General features: G+C 50.1%; 1 protein-coding gene and 2 pseudogenes across 1 annotated transcript in view; all 3 read left to right on the top strand.

Moving 5' to 3' along the window:
* Positions 1-15,694, top strand: part of LOC147726335 (uncharacterized) — a 431,136-nt gene that overhangs the window by 113,953 nt on the left and 301,489 nt on the right. The gene's annotated exons all lie outside the window — the stretch shown is intronic.
* Positions 2,637-3,696, top strand: LOC147726337 (18S ribosomal RNA; annotated as a pseudogene).
* LOC147726336 (28S ribosomal RNA) lies at positions 7,407-8,174 on the top strand (annotated as a pseudogene; the record flags this gene model as incomplete).

The raw sequence follows: 15,694 nt of genomic DNA, 5'->3' as shown, positions 1-15,694 counted from the left end.
TTAGGTCGGAGGTCCATTGGAGACCCCCATGCGCAGCCCTGGGCCAGAGACCCAGCCGGGGTCTCTGAGCTCCCGGGACGCAGAGCCCCCAAGCCCTTCAACGGGCAGGCAGGAGCCCTCCCACGAAGGCTTGGGGTGGGCAGATTGGCATCCTTCGGGCCTGGCCATCTGGTTGCGCCTTTCTCCTCGGCCATCTGGTCTAGCACAATGCTTTCCAATGGAGCGACCAGAAGGCCGGGCTGTCCTGGAGGTCCCGATGAGGGCTCGCTTGTCTCCGTGACCCCAACCAGAGCTCCTGAAGGTCGGGTGTGACTGTGCCTTGAGTTCCCTCTGTCTCCGGAATGCTAGGGACAGGGTACGCTGAAACCACTCGAGGGCTGGGGGCTGTCAGCCAGCGACCAGATGGGCTAGGGCTGGGGAAAAACCTCCCTCCCCGTCCAGGGCTCCGTCCTCTGACCCGCTGCTTGGCATAGTGCCCGGGATAGGCTCCATCGGGACCGAGCGGTCCTCCCTTGGGCGTCTGGGCCCGAGAGCTCTGGCCAGACGCTCCTTACCCTGGGCTCCGTCTTCCGCTCCACCATGGACCCAGGGCCCATCAGGGGTTCCCCAACTCAGCTTGTGTTCAGGAGCTCCGGCAGGGTCCCTAGGTGGCCATGAGGTGGAGGGTGCCCTCCCCACCACGGGTTCCATCCTCGGGCCTGCCATGTGGCTGGGCGCTTGGGTTGTGGGCCTTGGGGAGGCCTCCCCTGGGCATGCCGGCCCTAGACCTCCTGCCAGGCCCAGGGGACTGGGCTCTGTCCCCCTGCTCCACCATTGTCCCAGGATTGGGGTCCATCCCTCCTGCTTCGCCCGCCTGTCAAGGAGCCTGGGGCACCCCGGGTTGGAGGTCCTTCGGGGACCCCCGTCCGCAGCCCCGGGCCCGAGTCTCAGCCTGGGTCTCCGAGCCTCCGGGACACAGAGCCCTCGAGCCCCCCAAAGGGCAGAGGGGAGCCCCCCTGCGAAGGCTTGGGCGGGCTGATTGGTGTCCTATGGGTCCGGCCATCTGCCCGCACCTTTCTCCTCAGCCTTCTGGCCGCGCGCAATGCTTTCCAAAGGGGCGACCAGAAGGCCGGGCTGCACTGGAAGTCCCGACGGGGGCTCGTTTGCTTACCCGATCACAGCCAGGGCTCCAGGAGGTCAGGCACATCTGTGTCTTGGGTCCCCTCAATCTTGTGGTTCGCATGGGTTACCAGAAAGGGGGGTACCCTTCCTCCGTATTACTAGGGCAGGGTACTCCGGAACCCCTCTCGGCCTAGCGGTCCTCAGCCGGCAGCCGAAGGGGCCAGGACGCCATCCCCCAGTCCGGTGCTTCGTTCCCAGCCCAACGTGTGGCGTTTTGCCCGGGATGGGAGCCCACGGGCCCAGGGAGGCGTCACCTGTGCCTGGGAGTCCCAACGGGGTCCAGGGGCCCTAGGCTCAGTTTTCTGGTCAGCCGCTCCACCAGGGGCCTGAGACAGGGTTCCACCAGGCCTGGGGAGCCTGCCCCTGATGTGTACAAGAGCTCTGAAGGGCGCCTTCCCCAACCCGGACTCCATCCTCGGCCCGGACTTTGTGCATGGGAGCCCCGACAGGATCCGAGCCCCGGGCAGGGCGCTCCTACCCTGGACTCTGTCTCCCGGTTTACCGCTCCACCAGGGGCTCGGGACAGGGTTCCATAGTGCCTGGTGGGCCTGGGAGCCCCAGCTTTGTACCAGGAGCCCGCCGGGCCCAGGTGATCCAGTCCTGGGCCCTGTCCCCCAGTCTGCCACTCTGTCAAAGACCCAAGATGGGGTTCTGTCGTGCTTGGGGAGCCTCCCCCTGATTGGCTGGGTTCAAGAGCTCCAGTCTGGGCTCCGGGGGAGGGCCGCCTCCTCGCCCCGGGCTCTGTCCATGGGACTGCCACATGGCAGGATGCCCGAGACAGGGTCCCACAGGCCCGGGGTGGTTTCCCCTGCACCCCTGGGCCCGGCAGCCCCAGCTGGGTCCAGGGGCCCTGTCTCGGGTGCTCCAGCCCTGGGCCCAGTCCCCCGGCCTGCCTCTCTGTCAAAGTCCTGAGACGTGGTTTTGTTATGCCCAGGGAGCCCCCCTTCCCCCCCCCCTGCTTGGCTGGGATCAGGAGTTCCGTCTGTGGCCCCTGAGGGCCCTGGGAGGGTGCCTCCCCATCCCGGGCTCCGTTCTCGGGCCTGCCGTGTGACAGGGTGCCCGGGACAGGGCCCCGCGGACCTGGGGAGCTCCCCCTGCACCTCTAGGCCCCTGTGAGCCCCAATGGGATCCAAGTTCCCCTCCTGGACCCAGGACAGACCCTTCCACCGTGGGCCCTGTCCTCCGTCCTGCCGCACCACTAAGGGCCTTGGACGGGGGTTCGTCGGTCCCATGCAGACACTTTGCCTGCTTGTCAAGGTGTCTGCGAGCCTGGGGATGGAGGGCCCATCGGCTCCCCCTCATAGCCCCATGGCCTTCGGACCCACATGCCCCGGCACCCGCTCACCCTTTCATTAGGGTACAGAGCGTCCAGATGGCCACCCTTCGAGCCCTCCCGCCCAGGTGGGTGGGCTCTCTCCCAGCCGGCTCCCGTGAGGGGATGTGCGGAGATGTCGGTCACTGGATGGTACACGCGGCTGAACCCACCCTGTCAGCAGGTGCGGCTACCAGGTTGATCCTGGCAGTAGCACGGCTGGAAACTGTGAATGGCTCAATAAATCAGTTATGGTTCCTTTGTTCGCGCCATCTGTTACTTGGATAACTGTGGTAATTTTAGAACTTATACATGGCGACAAGCGCTGACCTCCCGGCATGCGTGCATTTATCAGACCAAGACCAATCCAAGCTCGCCCGCCGCTTTGGTGACTCTTGATAACCTCGGGCCGATCGCACGTCCTCGTGACAGCGACAGTACATTCGGATGTCTACCCTATCAAACTTCGATGGTACTTTCTGTACCTACCATGATGACCACGGGTAATGGGGAATGAGGGTTCAATTCTGGAGAGGGAGACAGAGAAACGGATACTACTCCCGACTCGGGGAGTTAGTGACGAAAAATAACAATACAGGATTCTTTTGAGGCCCTGTAATTGGAATGAGTACACTCTAAATCCTTTGATGAGGATCCATTGGAGAGCAAGTCTGGTGCCATCAGCCTCAGAAATTCCAGCTCCAATAGCGTATATTAAAGTTGCTGCAGTTAAAAAGCTCATAGTTGGATCTTGGGATCGAGTTGGCGGTCCGTCGCGAGGCGAGGGACCGCCTGTCCCAGCTCCTGCCTCTCGGCGCCCCCTTGATGCTCTTGACTGAGTGTCCTGGGGGTCCAAAGTGTTTACTTTGAAAAAATTAAAGAGTTCAAAGCAGGCTGTTCGCCTGAATACTTCAGCTAGGAATAATGGAATAGGACTCTGGTTCTATTTTGTTGTTTTCTGAACTGGGGCCATGATTAAGAGGGATGTCCGGGGGCATTCGTATTGTGCCGCTAGAGGTGACATTCTTGGACCGACGCACGATGAACCAAAGTGAAAGTGTTTGCCAAGAATGTTTTCATTAATCAAGAATGAAAGTTGGAGGTTTGAAGACGATCAGATACCGTCAAAGTCCTGACCATAAATGATGCAGACTAACGATCTGGTGGCGTTATTCCCATGACCCGCTGAGCATCTTCCGGGAAACCAAAGTCTTTGGGTTCTGGGGGGAGTATGGTTGCAAAGCTGAAACTTAAAAGAATTGACAGAAGGGCACCACCAGGAGTGGAGCCTACGACTTAATTTGACTCAACACGGGAAACCTCACCCGGCCCTGACACGGAAATGATTCACAGACTGATAGCTCTTTCTCGATTCTGTGGGTGGTGGTGCATGGCTGTTCTTAGTTGGTGGAGCGATTTGTCTGGTTAATTCTGCTAAAGAACTAGTTACGCGACCCCCAGCGGTCGGCGTCCAACTTCTTAGAGGGACAAGTGGCATTCAGCGACACAAGATCGAGCAATAACTGGTCTGTGATGCCCTTAGAGGGCCCGGGTAGAGACGCCGCAGGTGCAGATATTGGTGGTAGTAGCAAATATTCAAATGAGAACTTTGAAGGCCGAAGAAGGGTTCCATGTGAACAGCAGTTGAACATGGGTCAGTCGGTCCTAAGAGATGGGCGAGCGCCATTTGGAGGCGATGGCAATAGCCTCCATTGCCTTCAGCCAATCAAAAGGGAGTCAGGTTCAGATCCCCGAACCCGCAGGCGTGTGCCGTGGTTGGATGAGGCCCTGCCCTCTGGGGCGGCAGCAACTCTCGATATGAGCCAGGCCCTTCCTGTGGATTACTCCAGCGGCGGTGGTCGCCACTCCTCGGGCCCCCTCCTTGGGCCGGCGTTCTGCCTCGGCTGGTGCCTAGCAGCTGTCTTTGAACTGGTGCAGACCAGGGGAATTTGACTGTTTAATTAAAACCAAACATCACGAAGGCCCGAGGTGGGTGTTTACCCAATGTGATTTCTGCCCAGTGCTCTGAATATCAAAGTGAAGAAATTCAATGAAGCGAAGGTAAACGGGAGTAACTATGACCCTCTGTTGTTGCTTGTTGCATTGTTTGAAGCGGGTGCTGGTTTGTCAAATTCGATGAGGAGGTTAATGATTTCTGGAAAAGACAGCACCCCCTTACGCCATCTTAACAGGGTTTATATTCTCCAGGAACTACCCCATCTGGAATTGGGTTTGTTTGCTTCGCCATTTCTCACTATCACGCTCGCCGCCATGAACCTTGTGTGGCCTGTCTCTATAGAATTCTCTACGCAGAGTCTAGCACTACAGAGGCAGTTACCAGCGGGACCACTGGGAGGTAAAGGCCACTACAACTCAAAATTTTAGACAGTAGATTTCTGAGTTATGATTTGAATTTGTTAGCAACATATGATTGGAGAAAAGAAGAATTTGAGAAATGGGCAAATCTCCCTGTCCAAGGTGATGGTATAAAATACTTAGCAAGTAATCCAACCTCAAACTTCTGGATCAGCAATCATAACAAAATGAAAGAAAATCAGTACATAGATGTGTTGATGTTAAGAGCAACTGTTTTATATACTAGAGAAACCATCACTAGGTGTCCCAGCCTTGGATCCTCAGGGTAATATATATTGCTCATTATGGTCCACCTCTCGATATCCCCACAGTCTAATTTAGTATACAGACTCCATTGAGTGATCAAGCGGGGGAAGGGAAGGATGGGGACAGCGGGATGGGAGACCTGTAAGACAATATCAATCAGGCAATGCACTGTATTTACACACAACCTGGATTCTACTATAGGACTACAGATGCTTAGTACCCTGTCTATATACCTGTACAGAAAAATTCCTTCGTATTCTAGTCAGCATATAGAGGTTATCATGTCGCTGTACATATCTAAGGAATGAAACAACACGTTAATGAATCAATTGTTCTGATTCACCTGTACCTCTCTTCAGGCTCTCTTGTAACCTACCCAAAGATATGCTGTGCGTGGCCTTACAGGGGTGCAAGTCTGACTTGAGTGATTTCAGCTTCCCCTGTAGCAAAACAACACAAAGTGGGCCCCATGCATAGGCATGTAAACAGACAGTGCATAAAATACGTTGCTCCTTAAATTCAGGAAAGATTCATAATCCCGGTCCACAGTTGTCAAGCTTTTATAATTGAAAATAATGTACCCAAAATTCTGATACGTCTCAGAATATCGATATAGAACAAGTTGTTGGGCATCCGCCTCAATAACCACGTGAGTACTAAAAGCAAATCAAGTACTAACGCTCTATATCTTTCTTATGTGCCAAAGACTCCCCATGAAGATCCGAGCTAGAGCAATTCACAAGGGTACTATAGGAACACCTCCGTTCATAATCACGGCAAGGTCAAAGTAAACAATGCGATCTCCCAAGGATAAATCACACCTCAAGGAGAGAACGCCACATTGTTTACTTTGTCCTTGCCGCGATTATGAACAATGATGTCATCAACGTGATCATCACATGGAATCATGGGATTTGTAGTTCCAGTCACGGACGTATGCCTCGTCAGTGTCTTCCCTGATTGAACCTGACACTAGGGGAAGAGATTGCACTTTTTCTACATGTAGGTATTGTGATGATGTTAGCGAAACAATTTCACATATTTCAGGCGCATGTCCTAAAACCAAGGCATTGGGATAAAAAGACAATAAAATGTTGGAATTGCTCATTGATAGAGCAAAAAGGTGTGGTTGGATGTCATATAGGGAACCTCATGTTAACCTCATAGATGCTATTAAACATTCCTCCCCAGTGCTGCGCTGTCCATTGGAACTAGTGCTGAATGGACGTCCAATGGTCGTGCGAAGCACTGGGGAGGTAGTGCTGCTGTCGGCCAATGCACCGAGGCAGCACTTAAGGGGTTAAGAATAATCAAGGTGAACTACGAAAACCCGATGTAGTGTTTACCAAAAATGGTACAGGTATAGTGATTGATGTTTCAATTTGTTATGAAAACTCACCGAATTCTGTTGAATTAGCGTTTGAGAGTAAAGTTAAATACTACCAGGATCTGTCGCAGCAAATCAAAGATCTCACCAAATGTAACACTGTAAAATTTCATGGCTTTATTGTTGGATGTCGTGGTATTTGGCCTCAATGTAATGATGTTGTTCTGGCTGATTTAGGTCTGCAAATGTCATTCCCATTCAAGAAAAATGTTTGCCTGATACTTTAATGGACACTCTGTTAAAATGTGCCAAGTATATATGGACAACTGAGTATCAAGCTTATACTGAGATGTACACTTTCTTACAGCACACGTCACCCTTATAAAGCATATTGTTTTCACATATTAGTTTATAGTTGACACAAGATTTAGTATAGATGTGAATTTTGTAGATGTGAATTTTTTGAATTTTATAGATGTGCGTTTTCTAGTTAGATGTACAATTTGTGTATTTTTATAAATGTGTGCTTATAACAATTTAGATATAATCGTGTACATCATACTTATTGAATTGTCTTGAATGATGAATAGGTCTCAAATAATTACAAACACATAATTACCACACATTGATTATTGATGTCCTGCTAATCATACTTTAATTTCTCAGGATTGGTCATAGACAATTTTAAATTGTTGGATTAGTACTGCAGGGTGTACTATCTCTGGCCTGTACGTGATCCCAGTTCCAGTGAGGACAACATTCATTGTGGCTGTGATCCAGAGCGATAGAATGTTGTATTGTTGGAAGCAAAACCGATTTGACACTGATGGACAGCATAATAACCCAGAATGAGCCACCTTGAGGTGGTACAGAAATTGCCAAATGCCTTGTCATCTAATTAGTGACGCATATGAATGGATGAACAAGATTCCCACTGTCCCGACCTACTATCTAGCGAAACCACAGCCAAGGAAATGGGCTTGGCAGAATCAGCGGGGAAAGAAATTCCTGTTGAGCTTGACTCTAGTCTGGCACAGTGAAGAGGCATGAGATGTGTAAGATAAGTGGGAGGCCCTCCGGGCGCCGGTGAAATACCACTGCTCTTATCGTTTTTTCACCTACCCGGTGAGGCGAGGGCAAGCCCCATGGGGCTCTCACTTCTGGCTCCGAGCACCCGTCGGGCGCGACACACTCAGGGGACAGTGGCAAGTGGGGAGTTTGACTGGGGCGATACACTTGTCAAACGATAATGCAGGTGTCCTAAGGAGCACTCAGGGAGGACAGAAACCTCATGTGGAGCAGAAGGGCAAAAGCTCACCTGATCTCGATTTTTAGTATGAATATAGACTGTGAAAGCGGGGCTTCTCGATCCTTCTGACTTTTTGGGTTTCAAGCAGGTATCAGAAAAGTTACCACAGGAATAACTGGATGTGGCGGCCAAGCGTTCATAGCGACGTCGCTTTTTGATCCTTCGATGTCAGCTCTTCTTATAATTGTGAAGCACAATTCACCAAGCATTGGATTGTTAACCCACTAATAGGGAAGGTGAGCTAGTTTTAGATCGTTGTGAGACAGGTTAGTTTTACCATACTGATGATGTGTTGTTGCAGTACTAATCCTGCTTAATACGAGAGGAACCACACAGACAGACATTTGGTGTATGTGCTTGGCTGAGGAGCAATGGGGCGAAGCTACCATCTGTGGGACTGTTACTGAACGTCAGAATCCCCCCTAAACCATAACGATACCGCAGTGCCGTGAAGGTTCATTTGACGATGGTGAACGCCCGCGGACGCCCTCCTCTATCACACCCGGGGGTGGGTTCCTCTGCCGCCGGGCCGGCGGGAGGGATGCGGAGGGTGAGACGCAGGCCCGGGGAGGCTGCCTCCACCACATACCCTCCAGCACAGGGGCCTCCCCCTCATGTACCTGCCCCACCGGGGAAGGGTGCCACCATTCCTTGTGGGTTAGCAGGGTGACCAGACAGCCTGGGCCGGCCGGGCCCCGCCCATCATGCCGCTCCCACCCAAGTTGAGCAGGGAAGCCAGCAGCCCCGGGGAAGGAGCCTCCTGAGCAGCGGCCTCAGAGTGCCTGGCCACCCTCGCCGTTGTTGGACTGCAAGGGCAACTGGGTCTGGTTGTCTCAGGCAATCTGGGCGCTGGGTTGTCCCGAGCCATCTAGTTGCCTGGCTGTGCGACCAGATTGTTCCGATGCCGACCGGCCAAACACCGCAGGAGTGAAGAACGTCCCAATCCTCTACCCTCACCGTGACCCCCAACACCTGCAATCAAAACGGATGGTGGAGAACACGACACCGGGAGAAGGGGGGTAACAAAACAAGGGAACCCAAGGTCTTGGGGAACATAACTCGTCTCCTCTGGCTTCTTGGCAGCTGACAGCTTGACACAGAATAGACCGCTAAAATGTAAAAAGGGGACAAGATTAAACACACCCCTACTACTATTGCCAGTGCCAAGTACACACACGAACCACCAACCTCCCTGCTTACCCCAGATATCAAACGGGAGTGGCTTGATACGAAACAGGAATTCTTCCACAGCAATCGTATTGGTTGTTTCTTGTGTAACCCCAGACCAACCACGCCCCCTCGGGAAACACCGAGAATGTCCAAGGGGGTGGAAATCACATTTCCTGAGACAAAAAGGGACAGGGGAAAAATGGTATCAAGGGACTATGAAAGACACCCAAAAAAACCCTGGAATCTAAAAAGAACACGAAGGTAGCGCAAAAAACGGCCGTTATTCAGCTCCTTCGTGAAACCACCCAAACACAACGTACAACAAGATGGTTTGGATACAAAAAGGGATAATACCGGGATGTTAAAACTCAAAGGAAACGCAGCCGCGAATCCCAGAACGTCACCGAAGATCAAAAACAGGTCCCCACAAAGGGTTCAGCAATGCCTAAGGGAATAAGAAAACAGGGGAACAGGGAAAAAGGGGATCAAAACCCAGCACTGGAAAAGACCGCTGGAACAGAGCTCAAAGGAAGGGGAGCAAGGTAGAACCACAGGAACAGGAATCACACAGCAAGGGACCAATAAAGAAACCAAGCACCTGTTTCCTGTTGGCAGCCCCCTTTTAAAGCGAGCCCTAGGGAGCGTCCATAAATTTGCATATGCACTTGGCACTTTTAAGAAAAACCAGCTGAACGGGGAACTAGACAGAAGGAACCAGGCCCCCCTGAATCCCAACAGTACCCCCTCCCGAAAGCCTTCCTACAGGCCTAGGCTTCCCAGGGTGCAGGCAATGAAACAGACGAACTAACCGGGCAGCATGAACCCTGCTTGCCGGAACCCAAGAACGGTCCTCTGGGGGGAAACCCTTCCAGTCAATAAGGTAATACAGCCGTCCCTTCATCCGTTTGGAATTCAAAACAGTTTTAACCTCATACTCCACGTTATCATCTATTAAAATGGGAGGAGGAGGTGGCAACTCTCGAGAAGTGGTGACGTATGGCTTCAACAAAGAGGTGTGAAATACAGGATGAATACCATACTCAGCCGGTAAAGCCAACCTGATCGCAACTGGATTCACCACCTTCTGGACAGGAAAGGGACCTACAAACCGAGGCTGTAATTTTCTTGGTCCTGGCAACTTCAGATTCTTCGTTGCTAGCCAAACCCTATCCCCAACTGCATACAGAGGAGCTGGCCGTCTATACCTGTCTGCCTGTGCTTTCATGGCTTTCTTGGACTCAAATAATTGCTGTTGGGCTTTCTTCCAGATTTCAATCAAACCCCTACTCAGGGAATTCACTGCTGGTACCCTCTCAGATGGCTGAATAGGAATTGTCTTGGGATGGAACCCCATCGAACAATAAAACGGTGACATGCCTAAAGCTGAGTGCATGCTGTTATTATATGCGAACTCAGCGCCAGGAAGGGCTTGTACCCAACTGCCCATCAGTGACATTACCAAACAGCGCAAATACTGCTCCATGGTTTGATTGGTACGTTCTGTTTGCCCGTCGCTTTGTGGATGGTAAGTTGTTGACAAACGTACTTCCATCCTTAAGGACCGACACAGGGCAGTCCAAAAATGTGAAACAAACTGTGCCCCTCTATCTGAAATGATGGCAGTAGGAACCCCATGCAGTCGGATCACTTGGGCCATAAACACATCAGCCAATTCTCTAGATGTGGGTAACCCTGGCAAGGGAATGAATTGAGCCATTTTAGTGAATAAATCCACAACTAAAATGGCGTAAACCCTGAATCAAGCAGTAAATCGGTCAAAAAGTCCATACTGACCGTATGCCAGGGGGAAGGAGGCACTGGCAATGGGTGCAACAACCCAGATGGAGACATGTGCAAGGACTTATTAACAGCACACACCGGGCATGAGGCCACAAATACCTGTACATCATGGGCTAGAGACTTCCACCAAAACCAACGCATACACAGCTCTTTGGTCTTATTGACCCCCAGATGCCCAACCAAGGATGATGAATGACAATATGTAAGAACCAGTGTACGCAACTCGGGGGGCACAAACAACTTCTTTGCCTGATACAATAACCCATCCTTTAACGTGATTCCAGGTTCCGACAACCACAGAGCTAGAGCCAACTGCTTCATTTCATCCTGCACTTTAACCATGAAATCGTCTATGGAAGCACAACCAACTATCTTATCACCGGGAATCATAAAACAGGACTCCTCCGTCTTACTTCCCTGTGACGGATCCACATAAATCCGAGATAATACATCAGATTTCCCCTGTTGAGCAGCTGGCCTATACGTGATGGTAAAATCGTATTCATTAAAGAATAGCACCCATCTCATCTGTCTGGGAGTCAAAGCCCTAGCGGACCGGAAAAACTCCAAGTTCTTGTGATCCGTATAGATGGTAATGGGGTGACAAGCCCCCCAAAGGTAATGGCGCCATTCCTCAAAAGACAGTTTACAAAGCAAATAAAAATAAATCAATCAAGAGACAAATCTATCCACATTGTTTTAATCACAATGTGAATGTATATACCAAATATATAGTTTATCTCAAAACGTAAACATAGTTTTCGTAGTGCCCCAAGTATAGTAGAGAGACAAGGAAGGGGGGAGTGAGCCTGTGAGGAAGAGGTGGAGGGAAGGAGGAAAATATTCTCGAGTGACAATTAAATCAGTAAATATACATTATTTGTCCATACTACACAGTGTGTGTAGAGATGGGGACCACAAGGTTCAAATTATTATTTCTAAACAACAGCATACTCCACAAAGTTCAAATAATGAAAGCATTAGGGCGTGGAGTTGGTAATACGAATAGTTGTCGACGTTTCGACCCTCTAGTATGCAGGTAGAGTTGCTATCCTTGCTGTGGGGTCTTCATCAGGACAGGGGTGGGGACACACCACGAAGTGGTATACAAAGGGCCGTGGTACAGTCTAACGGCGTGGTCCAAATGAATCGTCAATGATGGCAAAGCACAGTGTGGTATCGGGACGACCATAAATCAATTTAGTAACATGGTCCGAGGTCCTATCAATTCTAGCGGAGCAAAGAGACGCGATCAAAATACGATCGTGTGGGGGTCTGGTCAAGTCAGACGGGTGCTTCGTAGAAATTTGGTCTAAGAATGAATCACGTCCCGCAACGAGCAGAATTCGCAAAGATTGCAAATTCTGCTCGTTGCGGGACGTGATTCATTCTTAGACCGAATTTCTACGAAGCACCCGTCTGACTTGACCAGACCCCCACACGATCGTATTTTGATCGCGTCTTTTTGAATAACTACGAAGCACCCGTCTGACTTGACCAGACCCCCACACAATCGTATTTTGATCGCGTCTCTTTGCTCCGCTAGAATTGATAGGACCTCGGACCATGTTACTAAATTGATTTGGGGTCGTCCCGATACCACACTGTGCTTTGCCATCATTGACGATTCATTTGGACCACGCCGTTAGACTGTACCACGGCCCTTTGTATACCACTTCGTGGTGTGTCCCCACCCCTGTCCTGATGAAGACCCCACAGCAAGGATAGCAACTCTACCTGCATACTAGAGGGTCGAAACGTCGACAACTATTCGTATTACCAACTCCACGCCCTAATGCTTTCATTATTTGAACTTTGTGGAGTATGCTGTTGTTTAGAAATAATAATTTGAACCTTGTGGTCCCCATCTCTACACACACTGTGTAGTATGGACAAATAATGTATATTTACTGATTTAATTGTCACTCGAGAATATTTTCCTCCTTCCCTCCACCTCTTCCTCACAGGCTCACTCCCCCCTTCCTTGTCTCTCTACTATACTTGGGGCACTACGAAAACTATGTTTACGTTTTGAGATAAACTATATATTTGGTATATACATTCACATTGTGATTAAAACAATGTGGACAGATTTGTCTCTTGATTGATTTATTTTTATTTGCTTTGTAAACTGTTCTTTGATTACTGGGACCCCTTCCTCTTATTACATTGATAACCCAGGTCCCAGTGACGCTAGCTGGGTACAACCCCTTATCTATACCCCATTCCTCAAAAGACAGCTTTATGGCCAATAGTTCCCTCTCGGCTACCGTATAATTCTGCTCATCAGGTAGTAGTTTATTTGAAAAATACGCAATTGGATGCATCAACCCAGATTCATTGTCACGCTGGGACAACACGCCCCCAACGGCTAGCTGGGACGCATCCGCCTCTACATAAAACGGAAGAGCAGGATCAGGATGCATCAACACAGGAGCAGATGTAAAAAGCCCGATCAATCTTTCCAAAGCCAACTGTGCTGCAGGCGTCCACTAAAAACATCACTCCCTTCTTCAACAATGAAGTCATAGGCAAAACAATGTCAGAGAAATGACTGATAAAACGCCTGTAGAAGTTGGCGAAACCAAGTAGCACCTGTATATCTTTAACACATGTGGGTATGGGCCAGTTAACAATAGCTACGATCTTCCGGGGTTCCATCTTTATACCATCCGCAGATATCAAGAATCCCAAATACTCAACATGTGTCGCACCGAAAGTGCATTTATCCAGCTTGACAAATAAACGGTGTTACAACAACTTAGACAAAACCTGCGAAACATGAGCATCATGTTCCTCAAAGGACGGGGAAAAAACCAAAATATCATCAATGTAAACAATCACACTGACAACCAAAAACTCACGCAAAACCTCATTTATAAGAAACTGAAAAGCGGCAGGGGCATTACACAAACCAAAAGGCATAACACAATATTCAAACAAACCAAACTTAGTACGGAACGCCGTTTTCCATTCGTCGCCCTCGCGGACGCGAACAAGATGGTAAGCACCTCTTAAATCAAGCTTTGTGAACACCTTGGCATGTCGCAGCTGATCTAACAACACCGGTATGAGAGGTAATGGGTACTTGTTCTTTATTGTGACCTTATTCAACCCTCTGTAGTCCACGCAAGCGCGAAGATCACCCTCCTTCTTCGGTATAAAAAATATGGAGGAAGACACAGGCGAAGAAGAAGGCCGAATAAACCCATTCTTTAACATCTCATCCAAATACTGCCGTAGATGTTTCTCCTCCAGCTCCGACAATGCATAAACCCTACTACAGGGCAAAATGGCCCCCGGAACCAAATCAATACGGCAATCAAAAGCCCTGTGTGGTGGCAAGACACATGCCTGATCCTTATCAAACACCTCCTTATATGCCACAAACGAAGGAGGCAAACTGTTCTGATCGCAACCACTCGCTGCACAAGAGAACGGAGACACCCAATCAGTTGCCTCACAATAACAGTGAAGAAGACAATACTCCGAATCAAGCGTGACCAGCCTCCGCGCCCAATCGATTCTGGGATTATGGGCCTGTAACCAGGGCACCCTGAGTACCACACCAAATGGTGGTGCGGCAATCAGATCAGAACAGACCATCTCAGAATGCCCATTATCGAATGTCATCAACAATGGTTCGGTTTGTCGTACATTCGACCCAGAGGTTAGCTCCGTGCCATCAATAGCCCTCATGGGTTCAGGTTGTTTCTTCATCACACAGGGAACCATCAACTTCTCGGCCAACCCGATGTCCATAAAGTTCCCTGTGGCCCCACAATCCAATAATACCAACAAGGAAGCTCTACCACAAGATGAATAAGCGAAACAAGCCGATACCGTGAAATGATGCGGGACTCTTTGAACCGCCCCTTGTACGTCATATGGATTACAAATACCTCTTTCATGGACAAAAGGACTCTCACAATCCCTTCCCACGAAAGCCACAGCCTTATTCTCCGGGATCCGGGACGGTTTCACTGGACACTCTCGAGCAAAGTGTCCACCCCTCCCACAATACAAACACAACTGCAACAAGCGCCTTCGCTCCTTTTCCTCCTCGGATAAGGGACCCCGCACCCCACCCAAAGGCATTTTTAAATGTGGCTGGTTGAATCAATTGGGGCCTAGCCTTAACTGAGGGATCCCTCCCTCTTCTCTTAGTGCTTTCTGTCACCTCACTCAGTGTCCCCCGTAACTCCTGATTCTCCTGACGCAGGGATTGGACTTCACCCTGCATGTGCGCTAAAGCCTGCATGATTTCCTGCATCGAAGAAGCCCCCCCTGCTGCCTCCTCAACCATTCTTCACTCGGGCGGTGTACTAATTTGTGGGCTTGGTTTTCTGTTCCGATGCCGACCGGCCCAACACCGCAGGAGTGAAGAACGTCCCAATCCTCTACCCTCACCGTGACCCCCAACACCCGCAATGAAAACAGATGGTGGAGAACACGACACCGGGAGAAGGTGGGTAACAAAACAAGGGAACGCAAGGTCTTGGGGAACACAACTCGTCTCCTCTGGCTTCTTGGCAGCTGACAGCTTGACACAGACGAGACCGGTAAAATGAAAAAAGGGGACAAGATTAAACACACTCCTACTACTATTACCAGTGCCAAGTACACACACAAACTACCGACCTCCCTGCTTACCCCAGATAACAAACGGGAGTGGCTTGATACAAAACAGGAATTCTTCCACTGCAATCGTATTGGTTGTTTCTTGTGTAACCCCAGACCAACCACGCCCCCTCGGGAAACACCGAGAATGTCAAAAGGGGTGGAATTCACATTTCTTAAGACAAAAAGAGACAGGGGAAAAATGGTATCAAGGGAATACGAAAGACACCTAAAAAACCCTTGGAATCTAAAAAGAACACGAAGGTAGCGCAAAAAACGGCCGTTATTCAGCTCCTTCATGAACCCACCCAAACACAACGTACAACAAGATGGTTTGGTTACAAAAAGGGATAATAACGGGACGTCAAAACTC

Source organism: Lissotriton vulgaris, chromosome 3_1 (genome assembly GCF_964263255.1).
Source record: "Lissotriton vulgaris chromosome 3_1, aLisVul1.2, whole genome shotgun sequence".
In the NCBI taxonomy this organism is placed as follows: domain Eukaryota; kingdom Metazoa; phylum Chordata; class Amphibia; order Caudata; family Salamandridae; genus Lissotriton; species Lissotriton vulgaris.
Note: the sequence above shows the minus strand (reverse complement) of the source record. Positions and strands in the feature narration are given on the sequence as shown.